Below are 15724 nucleotides of genomic sequence, written 5' to 3'. Positions count from 1 at the left end.
ACCTATGGTCCTGTTCTCTGCTTTCCCATCCAGAAACAAACTGTTTCATGCTCCTGTTGCTGTGGGCTAACCTCTGCTACTGCCCCGTGCCTTCCCCATCACAGTGAAATTGTCCCCCCCTCCAGAGTGTCACAGCACTGAGAAAAATAACCAGTACAAACAGGTTTGCCTTGCCTCTGGAGGCCCTGGTTTCTACATCAACACAAATGAGGGTGAGAGGGTTGTGTGTGATGGAGCTGAACCTACTCCAGGACAGCCCAGACTGTAAGCACTGTTTTACCTGATTATCACAGTCTCCGGAAAAGCTTTTACTTTTTCTCCCTCCTTCCTCCCTCCCTCCCTCCCTCCCTCCCTAAACCTGCTCTCTACCAGGATTACATTCTGTGTTTTAGTTAAAATAGAAACTGTTAATAAGATTTGTAAGCTACTTGAGACCAGTCTGACAGTTTGTGAACTAGAGACAGGACATCATGATGTGATGGGACATCATCTTACGTGTTCAGGGTTGCAAGGACAGTTAGGGTTATGATGCAAAGAACAGTGGGATAAAAATAGAATCTAATGATTCCTTAAGGGTTTTTGTTTCTCGTGGTTGATTTAGAAAAAAAAGGAAATTAAGAGTTTGCTCTATTGATAGTCAGTTGGTTTCTCCAGATACCATAACTTGAGGAATCATATTAGACATGTGTCCTGGTTCTGCTCCCCCAGTTCTGATGGAGCCAAGTCACATGAGGGTGGGAGCCACTAATGTGGATTTTAAGATGATTTTGGGGAATAGAGTTATAAGAAGTGATTTCTGACTCCTCCACAGTACATATTGATGGCTTTGGGAAACTCGCTTCAAAATCAAAAGCATTAGAAAACACTTGCTCTTATTTTTTTATTTGTTTAATTAAGGAATTTGTTTACATATTGCCTTGAAGAAAGTTAAAGATTTTTTTAAGTACAATGTGAAAACTGTGTGTGTGGTTTGTGTGTGTGTAAAAATGGGGAGTGGGGGTTGTGATCTGTGTGTCACTTAAAGGTTCCCTTAAGTTAGGCATTCAGCAATTATTGTTAAGTATGGTAAACATTATTAAGAAACTGTCTGAGATTCAAACATTCCATCCTCCAGGGAAGCTCCTTAAACAGGAAGGTAAACAGCTCAAAATTGCTCCCGGAAGTTCCTGAAACTGACTAGATTCACTCGGCCCCTCCCTGCCAGAGTCAGAAATAGAAGCTGCAAAGAAGACTCAGCTGGGCTCAGAAGAAGACTCACAGATAAACCGTGCTGCAAGAAGCAGAAACGAACATCCCTATGAGAGTAGACCAGTTGCTCGGGAAGGATACATCCCAGCCTGTTGAGCTGCCTGCAGGCTGTGCAGTGTGCCTCAGGTTTCCCAGCTTTGGGAGCTGTCATCTATGCTGGGGTGGGCCTTGGTGAGTCATTTGAGTAATTTCTGCCCCTGTAAGGAACCCCTCACCTATACTCCTGCTGTAAGGAACCCAGTGGAGCGCATTGGTTCACAGGACTTCGGTGGTATCTGTTCTTTGTTCTGTTGTGGGATCCCTATCTGGGGTAAGTAGACATTTGGGTGTGTCTCCCCGAGGAAAGTTTTGTCATACAACAGAAACCTAGTTTTCTTTGTTCAGTGAAAGATTCCTGGCTAAGAGACTAGCCAGATTCCAGCTTCTCTTAAAAAGGTTCAGTCCTGAAGTGGCTTAGCATTTCTGTTAGAATACTGATGCCAGAGACTGGGAGAGGTGTCTTCTATGTTTGAACCTAAAGGGTCCTGTCTAGTGCCCTCTGTTTAGCTCAGCCTACTTGGGAGCTGAAGTTCCACTTGCTTCCTTTGGAGTGGCATGGAGGGGAGAGGTACCTTCTGAACAGGCCAAGTTGGTTAGTGGAAATTTCCATCCTGAGCTAACTAGACATTTCACCTCAGTACAGCTTCCTCTTAATTTTTGTGATGGAGTTATTTTTAGTGAGTTACCATGTTTCTCCTAGTCCCTTTTTGTCTCTGCTTGTGTCTGTTCCTTCTCTTTTACCATTAATTAATTCCCACAGCTCTTTCTTAAATCTTCCCTCTATTGAGAGTTACTACATATATATGTATATATACATATATATGTATATGTGTGTGTGTGTGTGTTCATTTTAGGAAAAGGTGGGACGAGCATCTGTTTTGTTTGGAAATCAGGTATCAGCTCTGCCCTAACTTTAGGAGCTTGTTTCCAGTGTTAGACTTTCATACAATTAGCATTTATTCCCTGGACTGTTTATTCTTTTATTCTTAGTGAGCCTAAAAGGACCTCGTTCCTTTTTAGGTCCAATTCCAAATGAGAAGGCAGTAGCAGTGCTGTGTGATTTTAACAGTTTTGAGTGATTATAAGCATCGAAGCTAAGGTCATACATGACCTTCCTTAAATCCTATACTGAAGCCCCGGGAGATAGGTTTTATGTTTCCTACTTTATCAATGATTGGGCAGAACTAGCAATGTAAGCATTGTGGATTAAATGTATACTTCTGAGCATCTTGGAAACTTCTTAGTGTGTTTAAAACTGCTGTAAACCCCAAGATAATCTAAAATTTGTCATTATTGTAGAAGGTTTACACAATAATTAAAGTAATTTGTTCGTCTGCTTTTGCAGTATTTCATGTCCAGCAGGTCTGGATATTGGCCTGGTGTTCTCTGGTAAGATGGAAGGTAGCCATGACATCACAGCCCAACCTTTGGATTCTCTTCAGTTATGGTGTGATCAGTAAATAGAAGAGGCTGATAAGGAATTGCTCCTTGGACTGTGGGGGGTCACATGGCTCGTGAGTTAAGTCCTGACTTTCCCCTTACTCTTGGGTGATCTTGCAAGTCACCCAGGACCTAACTTTAGGATAGTCATCTATGAAGTGGAAACAGTGAGCCCTTAGGTGGGAGTGATCGGATTAAATGGAAAAATGTCTATAAATGCTTAGAGCTGGACACATAATAAACACTCATTCAAATAGCTGCTCATAATACTTAATGCCATCGTAGACTGTAAGTTGGGCGAGGCAAGTTCTGAGTCTGTTGGCAATAGAACCTCCGTTAAGTCCCTTTATCTCTGAATTTCTTGATTTATATGAGGGTGATATTTAAAAGAGGATTATAGTAAACCTTATGAGAAATATAGAGCATTAAATGATCTTCATAAATGCTGATGACCCAGCCCTCTGGCTAACAGGCTCTGGGTCCTGGCTGCTCTAGGCACCTAGAATTACTGGGGTTTTATGTACACCGGTCATTAGTTTCTCCAGGGCACTTACCAGTTTGACTCCAATCCCATGTTTCTAGTGATTGACATATGCTTTCTGGGTCAAGACTTGGATTAGATGATCTTTAAATACTTTGAGGATCTGAACTAGTTTGATTGTGAAGATTAAAGTCTTTATTTTTCTAGAGTTGATAGTCTTTGGAAAATCTTCTGTTCTGTTTTAAATTAATTTTAAGTCAGGATACAAAGTAATTGGCTTCAATATGGCATTTTAATGTGTATTTATCCTTATACCTTGTTTGTGTCCTCCTCCACGCTGCCCTCCCCTGCCCTCTTCTGTTGGTTCCCTTTCCCCCAGCAAATAGCACCTTTCCTGTCTCCTTTCATGTCACCTGATAGGTGGTCCTTATTTGCATCTCTCTGGATATATCCTGTGCTGAAAAACTTTCTGTGTATGAAGGAGGAAGCTCTAAATGAAAGGGCTGTGACATGGAGTCTGCCAGTTTATCCTGTTACCGTGTGAGTTGCATGTTTCCAGGTGTGACTGTTGAGTCAGAGCTTGGTATTAGACCAGCAATGTTTGAAATAATTAAAAACATTGTGTGACTTTTTAATGTAGAAGCATTTGCTTCATTTCCCCCTTCCAATTCTTTCTGAAGCACTGTAGTTTGAAGTTGGTCTTGGCAGCAGCGGTACCTGGGTTCGAATGTGAAGGGAAGGTGAGCCATGCTGGGGAAGAATGGCTCTGTGCCTTTTCCTGGAGAGCCCCTGCTCACAGGTACTTCCCTAAAGTTTAGGTGCAAAGTCCCGTAATCATTTCGTTAGCACGTCTATTCTTACCGCAGTCTGTTTATTTCTGTGGGCTGTTGGTGCGCCCTGCACACACTGCTCTGGGTGAGACTATTGTGCATAAGATAAGATCTTCTTCCTTAGCTTCTCACGGTTTGGGAACTGGGGATGACAGGAACTGCTCTGATGCATATCATCATCTGGTTTTACAATCTGAAGTTCTGTTCACCACTGGGTGTACTGGATTTCTGTTTCACCAGATAAAAGTCTATAAGTACCGTAACAGCTTTCCTCTCTTCTCTCACAGAGGGCCCCACCTCCTGTGGCAGTTTTCACGAGCTCCTGCTTGGTTCCAGATCTAAGATTCCATTGTAAACACTGTACCCGTGAAAGCAGTGTTATGTCCACTTCTACTTTTGCTTCTTTTTCTGAGCCTGTGGTTTCTCTCAGTACCCCAGACTGGCCTCAAACTCATCATCCTCCTGCCTCTGACTCCAAAGTACTGAGATATTACAGGCCTATGCCACCACACAGGGCTCTTTGACATATTGGGAAAATTGGGAAAGGTCTTTTCCTGTAATTTGTCTTGATTTTTTCCTGTGGGTGCTACAACCCTTCTTCCCAAAGCTGTCCAGAGCATCCCTAGAGGGACATTAGTGAAGTCTCTTGAACTTCTTTATCCCATCAGTGCCGTTTGTCTAGCTGGCCTTTCAGAGCAGCTGAAGAGATAGATGCGAGCAACTGTAGGTTCCTGCTGACCTGGCGGCTCAGAAACAAATCCCTGGGCCATGATAGCTAAACAAAGTCTAAAACGGTACCCATTTCTAGTGTACCTGAAGCGAGACACCCCATTCCTGCTGGGGGCTGCACGCAAGCAGGAAGCACAGCATGATTTTCCAGAATAAGCAGGTATTAAAGTTCTTTCAATCAAAGAATTCTTGTTTCTCGGGGAGTGCAGGCTCCTTCTGAGCCTTTCATCTGAAGATGTTAGCCATATCTCATAGGAGGTTCTTGCTTCCTATGAAGCCAGTTTGCATGGAGACCCCCCAGGCTTAGTGATCCAGATCTCAGCGAAGGAAGATCCTTGCTATGTTCTTTCTGGGCTTCCTCCCCAGGTTATAATAATAATCACCCCGGTCTGTTATTCTCAGCATCATTTTGCAGTGAAGTGGACTCCAGGACCCCCTCTTACTGCCTGGGAGACTTCGGGGGAGGTCCTACTACATTCTAACCTAGTTCTTTATAATGTGAAAATGAAGGTGTCATATCTAGCTTTCCTGTGCAGGTCATGTGATTGTTAGGAGGAGAATGAATGGCATGCTTCATGCTGTCCCACAGGGAACAACATTTAACACTCTCAGAGAGGAGGTTAACCAGGAGTGGAGGTAGACAAGGAAGATAAAAGCAAGAGTCTCCAAACTAAACTGTCATACACCTGTTGAGTTCTCAGCATGGAAACACCTAGAATGATTTAAGCATTTGTTCAGCTGTCATGTGGAATATGACTTGTGCTGAAATAGACAGGATGCAAATGAGAAAATAGCAAGGCATGGTGGGTTACTACTTCTGTGAGAGGTGGGAAAAAAACCCTAGCAGTAGAGGTAATGCTTGAACTGGGCCTTTGCCTTTCCTTTTTGTTCTCTACAGTGGTTGTTTGTCTCTGGTCTGTGTACTGGCATCACTTGCTGGCTATTTGACTTAACGCTTGTCCTAACAGAAGTCACTTTTTAGGTGTGCTTACAAATGCCCTGAAAGCTGCTGGTTCTCAGATGCCGGTTTCTGGATGTGCACTTTTATAATGAAAAATCTATTTACTTTTCTGGGTCAGTTTTGCCCCAAACTACAGCTCTATAAATCAAAAGTTGCCTTGTTTTAGACATGGTATTTATTTCTAATGGCTGGGTAATTATATAATACACAGGGACACTTAATGCTTTGGACCATATTTGATATAAATGTTGAAGGAAAATTTATTCTTTAGGGGTATAGACAAGAGAAAGGTCAAAGGCCTGAAGTAGGTTTTCAGAAGGACAGTTGATGTATTGAGTGTATTCGCTTGAAAATGGATGTCATGTGAGGACAATGGTGAGAATTACAGTGTCACGTGCAGCCTTGAGTGACTGCATTATTTTATGTTAATAGTTACATTGGCACTGTCATTGACTAAATATTTTTCTTGCAAGATAAAGAAATTTGATTTCTTTATCTGTTTACAAGACTGTGTTTACAAGATAAAGATAGTTATCCCTGGAGTTGACATAGTAGAGAATTCTCTTCTATGAGTCTTCCTGGAAGAAAGCACAGAAATGTGTAATTCTGACAGTTTTAATGGCAGACATTTTAAAATTCATGACATACTTGAAAACTTCCTATGGAAGGAAACACAGAAATAAAAGACTGCGGGTTTTTGTTGTTGCCATGTGGTGTGTGTGTGTTGACGAATCTAAGAGTTCCTCTGTAGGTAAGAGGACAACCATGAGTATCACTTCTTGCTTTTTAACTTGTTGATACAGGGTTTATCATGACCCTTGCTGCCTACCCTAGGTTATCTGGTCCCCACACAAGAGCTACCAGAGGTCCTGACTCCACCTCCCGCTTACCCATCAATCTGTGTGCTGCTGCACCCAGCCTTAGTGAACCTGCTGATTAGAACTCAGGTCTTCACACTTAAGTGTTCTCTCTACTTCATATATATTAAGTTTCCAGAAGTAAATATTAAGAAACAGCAACAAATCAAAACATGACTTGAAAATGAACTCTCGTTTCTCTGTCCTTCCCAGGATCCCCACCGCACATTTTTAGAAAGGGTGGCCTGTCGTTGTCGTCTAGACTTTGTTATTGATCCAGTATCTTCTTCTGTTGCCTATTTTTTTAATTTTATTTTTAGTTTATGAGTATGAGTTTTGTCTGCATGTATGTATGTGCACCACAGGCATGGATGGCACCCGTGGAGATCAGAAGATGCTCTGAATCTTTTGCAACTTGAATGGAGACAGCTGTGAGCAGCCACGAGGTTGCTGGGTCCTCTGCAAGAGCAGCAGGTGCCCTTAATCATTGGGCCTTCTCTCCAGTTGGCTACTCCTTTCTGAACTGCCATTCTCTTCAGTTCATGCTTTATTCTAGAATTCTTAATCAGTTCATAGTTCTTTAAAAAAAAAATAATGAATTCCTCTGAGGTGTAGGACTTTGTGTATGCAAATGAGTATTTTCTCAGAAGTCAGCTTTTGACTTTCATCTTAGTTCGGCTGTGCATGATTCAAGGACGCTGTGGACTGCCTCACACGGTCCTCAGTTACTACGTTTCCCTTCCACTGCATGCTTGAGTCTTCACCTCTGGCCTCTGGCCTGCAAGTCCGCCCTCTGCATCAGCCCTAGGCACCTTTTGTCTACTTCTTACCTTCTTATCTGCATCAACACTTCAGAGACTAGGTTTGGGTAATTTCTGCTCAGTGCCACACCTCTGAGTTCGCCTAGATTTTTCTTCCTTTCTTACCGGAATGTCTCTTGAGTCTATGTCTGACAGTGTCCTAGGCAGACCTTCACCGCCCCGCACTTGCTCAGCCGACCTCCACCATGTACTTGGTGCCGATTGCTTTGCTCCCAGCCCCGTTTTGTCTGTTCTGGGAATGTGACACTAATCAGATTTGCTTGCTGTGCATTTCTGGTGATACTAGGGCTTATAGGGTCTCAGTAAAGCGCTCCATTAACCAGTTCCTGTCTTCATTATTCCTCCCCAGAACTATTAGACTATGGTGATTCAGATCCCCACCGTTTTCTGGTCCCCTGCCCTGCCCTGCCCTGCCCTGCCGTCAATGTGGAAAATGTCTCTTTATCCTTCCCATCTTATGGGAAGGCTCTGCTGGGCCCCTCGGGTGTTACTGTTTGCAAACATCACCACCCAGGATTGTTGTGAGCTTGGGCCATGGGTTTCCAGGGCTGTGCACTCACCTGTTAGACCTCTGTAGCATCTTTGAGAATGCCTAAGACTCGGAGCTGCTGAGTGCAAGTTGCCCTGAGCCTCCAAGGACTGGTCTTCCTTGCTGTGGACTTCACTCCCTGCTCTGCCTGGAGATGGAGGCAGGGACACTGCATAGCCCCTTTTCTGTTGGCTTTTATCTCCGCAAGAGAGGAGAGACAGGACGTGACAGCGTGTTTAAAGGTAGTTTTCTTTAGGGACCTGTGTGTGCTGCTCCACTTCTAAGTTCTCCTGTTTTCTCTTTTTTTTTTCAGTGACTTCTTTAAAATATGGGGGTAAAGCATTTGTGGTAAGACCATTCTCTTCCTAATCATTCTGATTAAATACATCTTTTGAAATCAGTCAGGCAGTAAAATATTATTTTAACTTTGCTATATACTACTTTTAACAATACAAAGAGATTAACTAGATTATTTTTAATTTTTATTTTATTAATTATTTGTGTGTGTGTGTGCGTGTGTGCACGCACATGTATCCACACATTTCTTGGTGCCTACGTAGGTCAGGAGACAGCTTTGTAAAGTCAGTTCTCTCCTTCTACCTTCACATAGGTTCTGAATCATCAGACTTACGTGGTGTGTCACCAGCTCTAACTGGATTTCTTAATACCCATGAACCACTGAACTCAGCATTGATAGTAGAGCCCCTTTTTTTTCCCCAGAAACTAATAATTTAATTCTTCTGAGAACAATTTTAAACAGAAAAGGCTTTCCCGGTTATCTCAGCATTATACATATAATACCAGTCATAATTAAGATCCCTGTGTTTAATATATTTATAAGCCAAGGATTAGCAACTGTGAGCTTGTATCTAATTGTGTGATCATGCCTCTCTACATAGCTTCCTTTCAGTGCCTAGCAACTTCCTCACGCCAGGGGGTTGAACCAAGAGGCAGGGCATACTTACAAGTTCTGTAAGTGGGAAAGGAGGGCTTGCGCTGGCTGGATTTTGGAAATCTTAAGTCCCCCTAACTGGTTTGTAGGACATGGGAACAGAGCATGGAACTGAGGGAAGAATTTTATGCTTAGACGGTGTGTTACAGCTCAGAGATTGTGAGCCTTGAAGACAGCATGGTGGGGTCCTGGCTGGATGCCTGATACAGCTGTCACTTTAGACTTTTTACAAAGGGTCCCCCAAGTTTTAGTTCAAGAAGTCCATTTTATGAAACTTGCTAGAATCAGCCAAATGCAGAGCATGGGAGGTGTGGCTTTGCTGGAGTCAGCCGGGCCTAGTGTTCCTCCAGACAAGCTGCTTCCGGCTGTCTTTTCCTCTACTTTCCTGGTCCCATCGCAGCTTGCCAGGTAAATGGAATGTGGGGACAGTGCAGGTGGTAGAATGTGTGTCATTTGCCCAGTAGACATGCGTTTAAATGGATGTTAGCAATATCTTAATACAGTGGATGGGAAGTCTGTGAGCTTTACTGTGGTAAGTGATGGAGTGTCTGCATTGTAGGTTTGGCATACTGCAGGGGTCTGTGGCCCCTAGACCCCCCCCAGTCCCAACACACAGAGGGAGAAGGGAGAGAATACATCTAGATCGCCTGTTCTTTTGCTTTAACTTTTATATACTGTTTGTCCACATCAGCATTAAAATGAATGAAATTTGATGTTCATGAAAGGTTTTAGAAAGGTCAACTTAGAATAGAACCTGTTTTTTCCAGTTAATGAATTATTTTAATCTTTATAGCCAGCAGTCATGCAGGGTGAAACAGAACTGCCTGTAGCTCCAACAAGGACCTGGTACCCCTCTAGCCTGTGCAGGCACCTCCCCTCGGCTGTGCAGCCCCCTCCATAAACACACACATAATTAAAAAAAGTCTTAAGGTATTTATGATGCTAATCATTTTTACGTCGTACTGTGCTATGTAAGGACATTTTTATACAAGTGCATAGTGTACATTAAGTGTAATTTTAAGTTTTTTTTAATTTGGTTTTGAACACTGTCTTTAATCTCCCCCAGCCCATCAACATCTGTTGAATGTCTTGTGGCTCTGTTGAGTGGGGGGGTGAGGAGAAGAGGTCTCTCTAAAGATTGAGGAAGCACGGCTGCAAAGCATGCCCCCAAACAAAAATGTGCTGGGCCTGGTCTGGTGGCACATGCCTGTCATTCCAAGCATTTGAGAGGATCGAGAGAGTTCAAAGCTAGCTTCAGCTACACAGTGAGACAGTTTTTTTCTTTAAAGCTCATTGTGTAATTTCCTCCAGTGAACATTTGGCACATCGAAGGCTCTTCTGCTCCGAGTTCACAGAAAGGGCAGGAGTGAAAGCCGGGCATCAGAAAACTCGGCTTCCCATGTTTATAAACGGGACGAGCGCACGCTTGGCCGACTGGTTACAGCCTTTGTAAACTGTTTTGATTTGAGAAATAAATGTTAATGTTAGCTTGTTGTTGGACAGAAATTAAAGTGCTAATGAGTGTCCCAGTGATCTCTCAGTCTCTCTCCCTTCAAGGCAGATATTTTGTGAGGTTCAAATCCCAGGTCAAAGCTAAGGCTGGGTGCTTAAATGAATGACTCCCTTGGTGACATACGGAATTCTTCTTAAATCCCCGGACAGCTGCTGTGTGGTAGGGAAGCACTCTTGAGGAATACTTTCCATAGAAAGTTTGGGACCTTCTTTTTGACAAGGTAGAATGTTGGCTGATGGGAGAACTGTCACGGAAGGAAGGATGATATGTCACTGCCTTACTTACTGTTGTGTAGTCAACCTACCTTAGCCACCTGAGACTAAGATCACAGACTGGAACTGGAGTAGACCCCCCCCCCGTTATTACTGAGGTTATCACCAGGGATGCCCTGACCTCTTCTCATTAGTGGGGTCACCACTAGAGAGTCCCTGGGTCTGTTTCGGTTATGTCAAACCGGCGAGTTGGGAGTTGCTCTAGAAATGACCTGAGTTTTCTGTTTGTGACAAAGTCATGTCCCAGATGCCTCATGCAATAGCAGCGGGACCCCCATCATCTCCCAGAGGAAAGAGGCGTTTCGGCCACCGTATTGACTGGACGTACCTTTTCGCTGATTGGTGTCTCAAAGCAAGCTTTGGTTAGCCTCTTTAATCAATAAACACCACGAAAAGTTCTGTGAATCCCTTATTTCCCATGTCACATAGAATCGGTGAAATTGTATTCTCTGGGGCAGAACGGAATCTGTGTTGTGTCCTTGTTTACACCCTGCCTTGACCCCCTTGGAGCATTGCCGTTCTGTGACCGAGTATCGTTTTACTGGAAACTGCCCTGTTTGATGAGGAATTTTTAAGACCTTTAAAACATTTAGTAGCTTTTCCTCATCTCCATTGTCTGTCCCTTAAAAGCTTTCAGTGGCCTCCGGGGTGGAAAAGTCACTTAGAAGGAAGCTTGAAGTCCTCTGCCAGGAGGACTGCCGTCTTCCAGAAGCTGTTGATTGCGTTTCCTCAGCAGTTCCCCTCTTAAACAGTGAGCCGACTCGCTAGAGCCATGGTGGACTTCTAGAATGGCCGTCTGGTAGGGGAAGCACACTATGAAATGTCTCTAATGGATGAAGAAGCCATCGTTTTGGGGGAGAAGGAGCCAGCGCTGTGTTCTAGCCAAACCATCCCTGTAGAACGGCCCCACTCCATTCTGCAGGCTCCCTGCGGTAGGAGCTGCAGGGTGCATGGGGCGCCCCAGGACCTTGCAGTATTGCCTTGGGTAGGGGGGCAGCCGAAAGCACTGCTTTTGACAGCCTGCTTTTGTTTGCAGTTCTTCCTTGGCCATTGATAAAATTCCAGTTTGAAGTATTGCGTCATGTACAGTGTAGTAACACATTTGAAAAATCTAGACCCAGCTTTGTTAGGAAACTGATGCTTCTTGTCAGAGAGAAACAACTCAGTGTTCCACTGTTCTGTTGCTCCAGCCTGACCATTGGCCTGATTTTAATGCTCTCTCTATGCTCCAAGACTTCATTAGTGGCTGGCACCTATTTTGTTTTTACTCTCTGAAGAAATTTCAGTTAGAACTAATTTTTAAAATGATTTTCTTTTTTCTTTTTAATTTTTTGGATTAAGTTATTTTCTGCTAATTTTGTTTGGCCTGTTCTTAGAGAAATAGCTACTTTTTTTCTGAGATGAGGGGCAGGAAGGGCCAGATAGTTCTGCCTTTGTCCATTTAAGTTAGAGTTCCTGTAAATAAAATCCTACCTTTGCTTTGCCTAGGATGAGACTTAGAATTATGGTTTGAAATGTGACCCACAGAGAGGACTAATTTAATTGCAGCAAGTCTTTAGAAAGATCGATGGAACTTTTGTTTCTGAATTTAAAAACAAATACATTTCATTGATGAGAATTTAACCTGTATAGTGTGGGGGCCTACAGATTTTGGTAGAACATTTATCTCACAGAGACACACCCTCCCACATGTACAGACAAGCACAGACATACACTGACACACAGACACACACACGGAGTGAGTTCCATTTCTTCTGGAAATACAGTAAGTAAGAAATTTTGTATGTTAGAAACTTGACCTGTTTGGTAACTGAAAACTGAAGGAAAGGATAGGAATGGTTCAAATGTTCCACATTTTTCTACTTCGGTATGATACGATTGGGACAGATAATTCCTTTAGTTTGTATGAATAATTATTGTCAGGTCGGGATAAACAGGATCAGTAATTACAGTCATGGATTCTTAGAGGTAAGTTTAATAGTGTGTTCAACAGCAGCAGGCAGCATAACCTACTTGTCCCAAGCTTACGGAAGAGTCTGGGTCCTTTAGCAGGTACCTGGAATTGCAATTTGCTCTCCCTAAACTTCTTCAAAGACATTGGTCCCAAGCAAGTGCTGTACGGTCTCAGATATCTGCATTCTTTGGAGGAAATGGAGAACAGTACTTATTTTCTCTTATATAAAGAATTTTAAATGAATTACGTCCTTGTTTCAAAACAGTCTAGATTTTGAAAGTGGGAATTAAAGTTTAATGAGGTGTGCTGTGTCATGGGTATCTAATAATAGATCTCTTCTGACATCTGAATTTTGGCTTTCTCAAAGTTCTGTTGTTAAAGATGGTGAGGATAAACCATCTTTAACAACATCTTTAAAACCTGGCATGTGTGAAGGGTACTTGGGCTTCCTCTAGACTTTTGGTGGCATTGCTATGGTACTGAATTAGAGAAGAGATGTGGAGCTGATCGTGGGTGCTTTGGGAGGTTTTTCAAGTTATTTTTTCTTTTGTAGAAATTAGCCCTCTGTAGAGACCTTCTCACCACTTTATTAATAAGGACCAGATCTGTTCAAAGAGAATCAATCCTCGGAGCCTAATCAGGATTAAGCCCAGTTAAGAACTCAGCAGTACTTAACCTCACCAGAGTCAAGTTCTCCGACCTGGCTCTCCCAGAAGTTTGGAAGGAGCCTTAGATGTCTTATTTGCCACTTGCTAGGGAAGCTGTCTAGCAACTGAACTTATAAATAAACCCAGTCCCAGCAGCATTTCTGCAACTTCAGCGTGCATGTGAGTTTTTTACCAGTCAGACTCTGAGTTCTGGGTAAGGTTCATCATCTGCATTCCTAAAATAATCCCAAATCCTTCTCGGTCTTGTTGGTCCCCAGATCACACCTTGACAAAAAGCCTTAGGAAGTGGCTGTGTCACATCATGCGCTGTGTACCTCACAACTGTGTAGTGTGTCCTTTGGGCAGCAATATTTCCCCCTTTGGGGACAGCAATGAATATAATGTCACACCTTTGGATTACCTTTCAAAGTGATTGCTAATGTTAAGATTTACTAAGTAGCTACTTGAAGTTTCTGTCTTTTGGTTTTCCTATCGATTCCCAGCATCTACAATACCTACACTACAAGGCCTTGAGTAAGTGTCTGCCGAGGAGTTATGAATGAATGACCACGTGACTCTGAGACTGGGGATCTTAGGAGGGTTGTCAGTGTCACGTTGTCAGAAATGGTTTCTGGGATCAAACACACCGAGAAGCTCTGTGATTCTTTAAGTAGAGACGAGTATTATATGTGCTGAGATCCGGATCTTGTCTGTTGGAGGATGTTGACCCCTGGTCTCCTCAAGGATTAGAGCTTGCATTTACTTACTTGATTACCCCAGATAGCTCAGCAAAGCCAGTAGGGCTTAAGTTCAATATATAGAAACGTGATCCTTGGGAAGGTTATGCATTTCCCGTGTTCTTTTATGGTACTCCTGGCTCCCGTGCCTCTGGAGGAGCGAGTGTGGTGGGTGGTGCATGCTCAAGATCTTAGAATTTTCATGCTAAAACTCTCCACTACCAACTCAAACCCTCCATCTCCTATACAGCCTTCCCTGACTCCATCCAGATGCACCTTGTAGCTTGATCTTTGATACCTGCTTTTCTGCTAATTCAACCTTACTGTATCACAGGGTTTCTATTTTACTAGATTTTTTTTATTTATTTAGAGTATGTAACATGATATTTTGATAGATGAATGCTTAATGAAATGGCCATAACATTCTAACAAAGCAACACATTTAGGATACCTTCATAACAGTTGTTTTCTAGAGGGTATGTACAGTGTGTATGTTTGTGTGTGTGGTATGTATATGGGGTATATATAAGGTGTATATAGGGTGTGTGCATGTGTCTAGGAACAGTACCTGAACTCTACTGTCAGCAACTTTCCAGTGTAAAATACTTATCCTCCATAACTGCAGCCCTGTGCTCTTTGAATTGCTTCTCCCCAAGCCACACATCTCTTTTTGGTAATCACTATTCTGGTTCTCATTTATGCACATTTAACTTTATTTTAAACATGTATCCCAATGCATTTAAAAGAGATCAAGCAGTATTTGTTTTTCTGTGCTTATCTTATTTTATTTATTTTGATGCCATCCAGTTTGATCCACATTTCTGTACATGTGGGATCTTTCTTTTATAAGACTGAACAACACTCCATTTACTAGTACTGTCTTTAGTCATCCGTTCAGACACGGGCTTTTTCTATAGGATAGCTTCCGAGAACAGCGCTACAGACAGCACGAGAGTACAGGCGTCCATGTGGAGTGCCCATTCCACTGGCTTTGAATATGTACCGAGGAAGAGGATTGCTAGGTCATATGGTAGTTCTAGTCTTGATTTTCGAGAACCGTCCATACTGTCGTCCACAGTAGCTGCACAAAGGTTCCCATTTCTTCACCTTCTCACCAGCACATGTTGCTCAGCTAACTGTTAAAAATGGCCATCCTAGCCGATGTGCCGTGTATCTCATGGTTTTCATGGGCTCTTCCCAGGAACCTTCTCAAATACCTGTTGGCTCTTTGTATGTGCTCTAGAAATAAGTTTGTTTAGGTCCTTCTCCCCATCTCCCCTTTTAACTATAAAGTTCTTTTGTTTGTTTGTTTGTTTGCTTTTCGAAACAGGGTTTCTTTGTGGCTTTGGAGCCTGTCCTGGAACTAGCTCTGTAGACCAGGCTGGTCTCGAAGTCACAGAGATCCGCCTGCCTCTGCCTCCCGAGTGCTGGGATTAAAGGCGTGCGCCACCACTGCCCGGCTATAAAGTTCTTTTTATATATTTGTTTTTATTCTTTGATGTTTTCACTCATAAAGATAATGAATTTAATTTATTCGAGGCCTTATTATCCTGTCTGATCTCCCCTCTTTCTTCAAGTGAAACCCTCTTCCAGGCAAGCCAGCCTCTGACTTTATGGTCCTTTTGTGCATGTGACCCACTGGATTTAGTTACAGTTGTCCATAGAAGCATCAACGGGAGCTTGTCTACTGGAGCATCACCAATTATGAGTGGCT

General features: G+C 42.9%; 1 protein-coding gene across 4 annotated transcripts in view; it reads left to right on the top strand.

The window, feature by feature from the left end:
* C10H1orf21 (chromosome 10 C1orf21 homolog) overlaps positions 1-15724 on the top strand; it is a 196568-nt gene that overhangs the window by 49321 nt on the left and 131523 nt on the right. Inside the window, exon 1 of one of the 4 annotated variants that reach the window (XM_075988222.1) lies at positions 1205-1419. The exons of 2 other annotated variants lie outside the window; for them this stretch is intronic. The gene's annotated coding sequence lies outside the window, so the exon portion shown is untranslated. Of the gene's footprint in view, positions 1-1204; positions 1420-1471; positions 1559-15724 lie in introns of those variants that run through there. One more of the 4 variants, XM_075988224.1, reaches the window with a different exon arrangement.

The sequence above is a fragment of the Microtus pennsylvanicus genome, chromosome 10 (assembly GCF_037038515.1).
Source record: "Microtus pennsylvanicus isolate mMicPen1 chromosome 10, mMicPen1.hap1, whole genome shotgun sequence".
Classification (NCBI taxonomy): domain Eukaryota; kingdom Metazoa; phylum Chordata; class Mammalia; order Rodentia; family Cricetidae; genus Microtus; species Microtus pennsylvanicus.
This window is presented reverse-complemented; position numbering and strand designations above follow the sequence as displayed.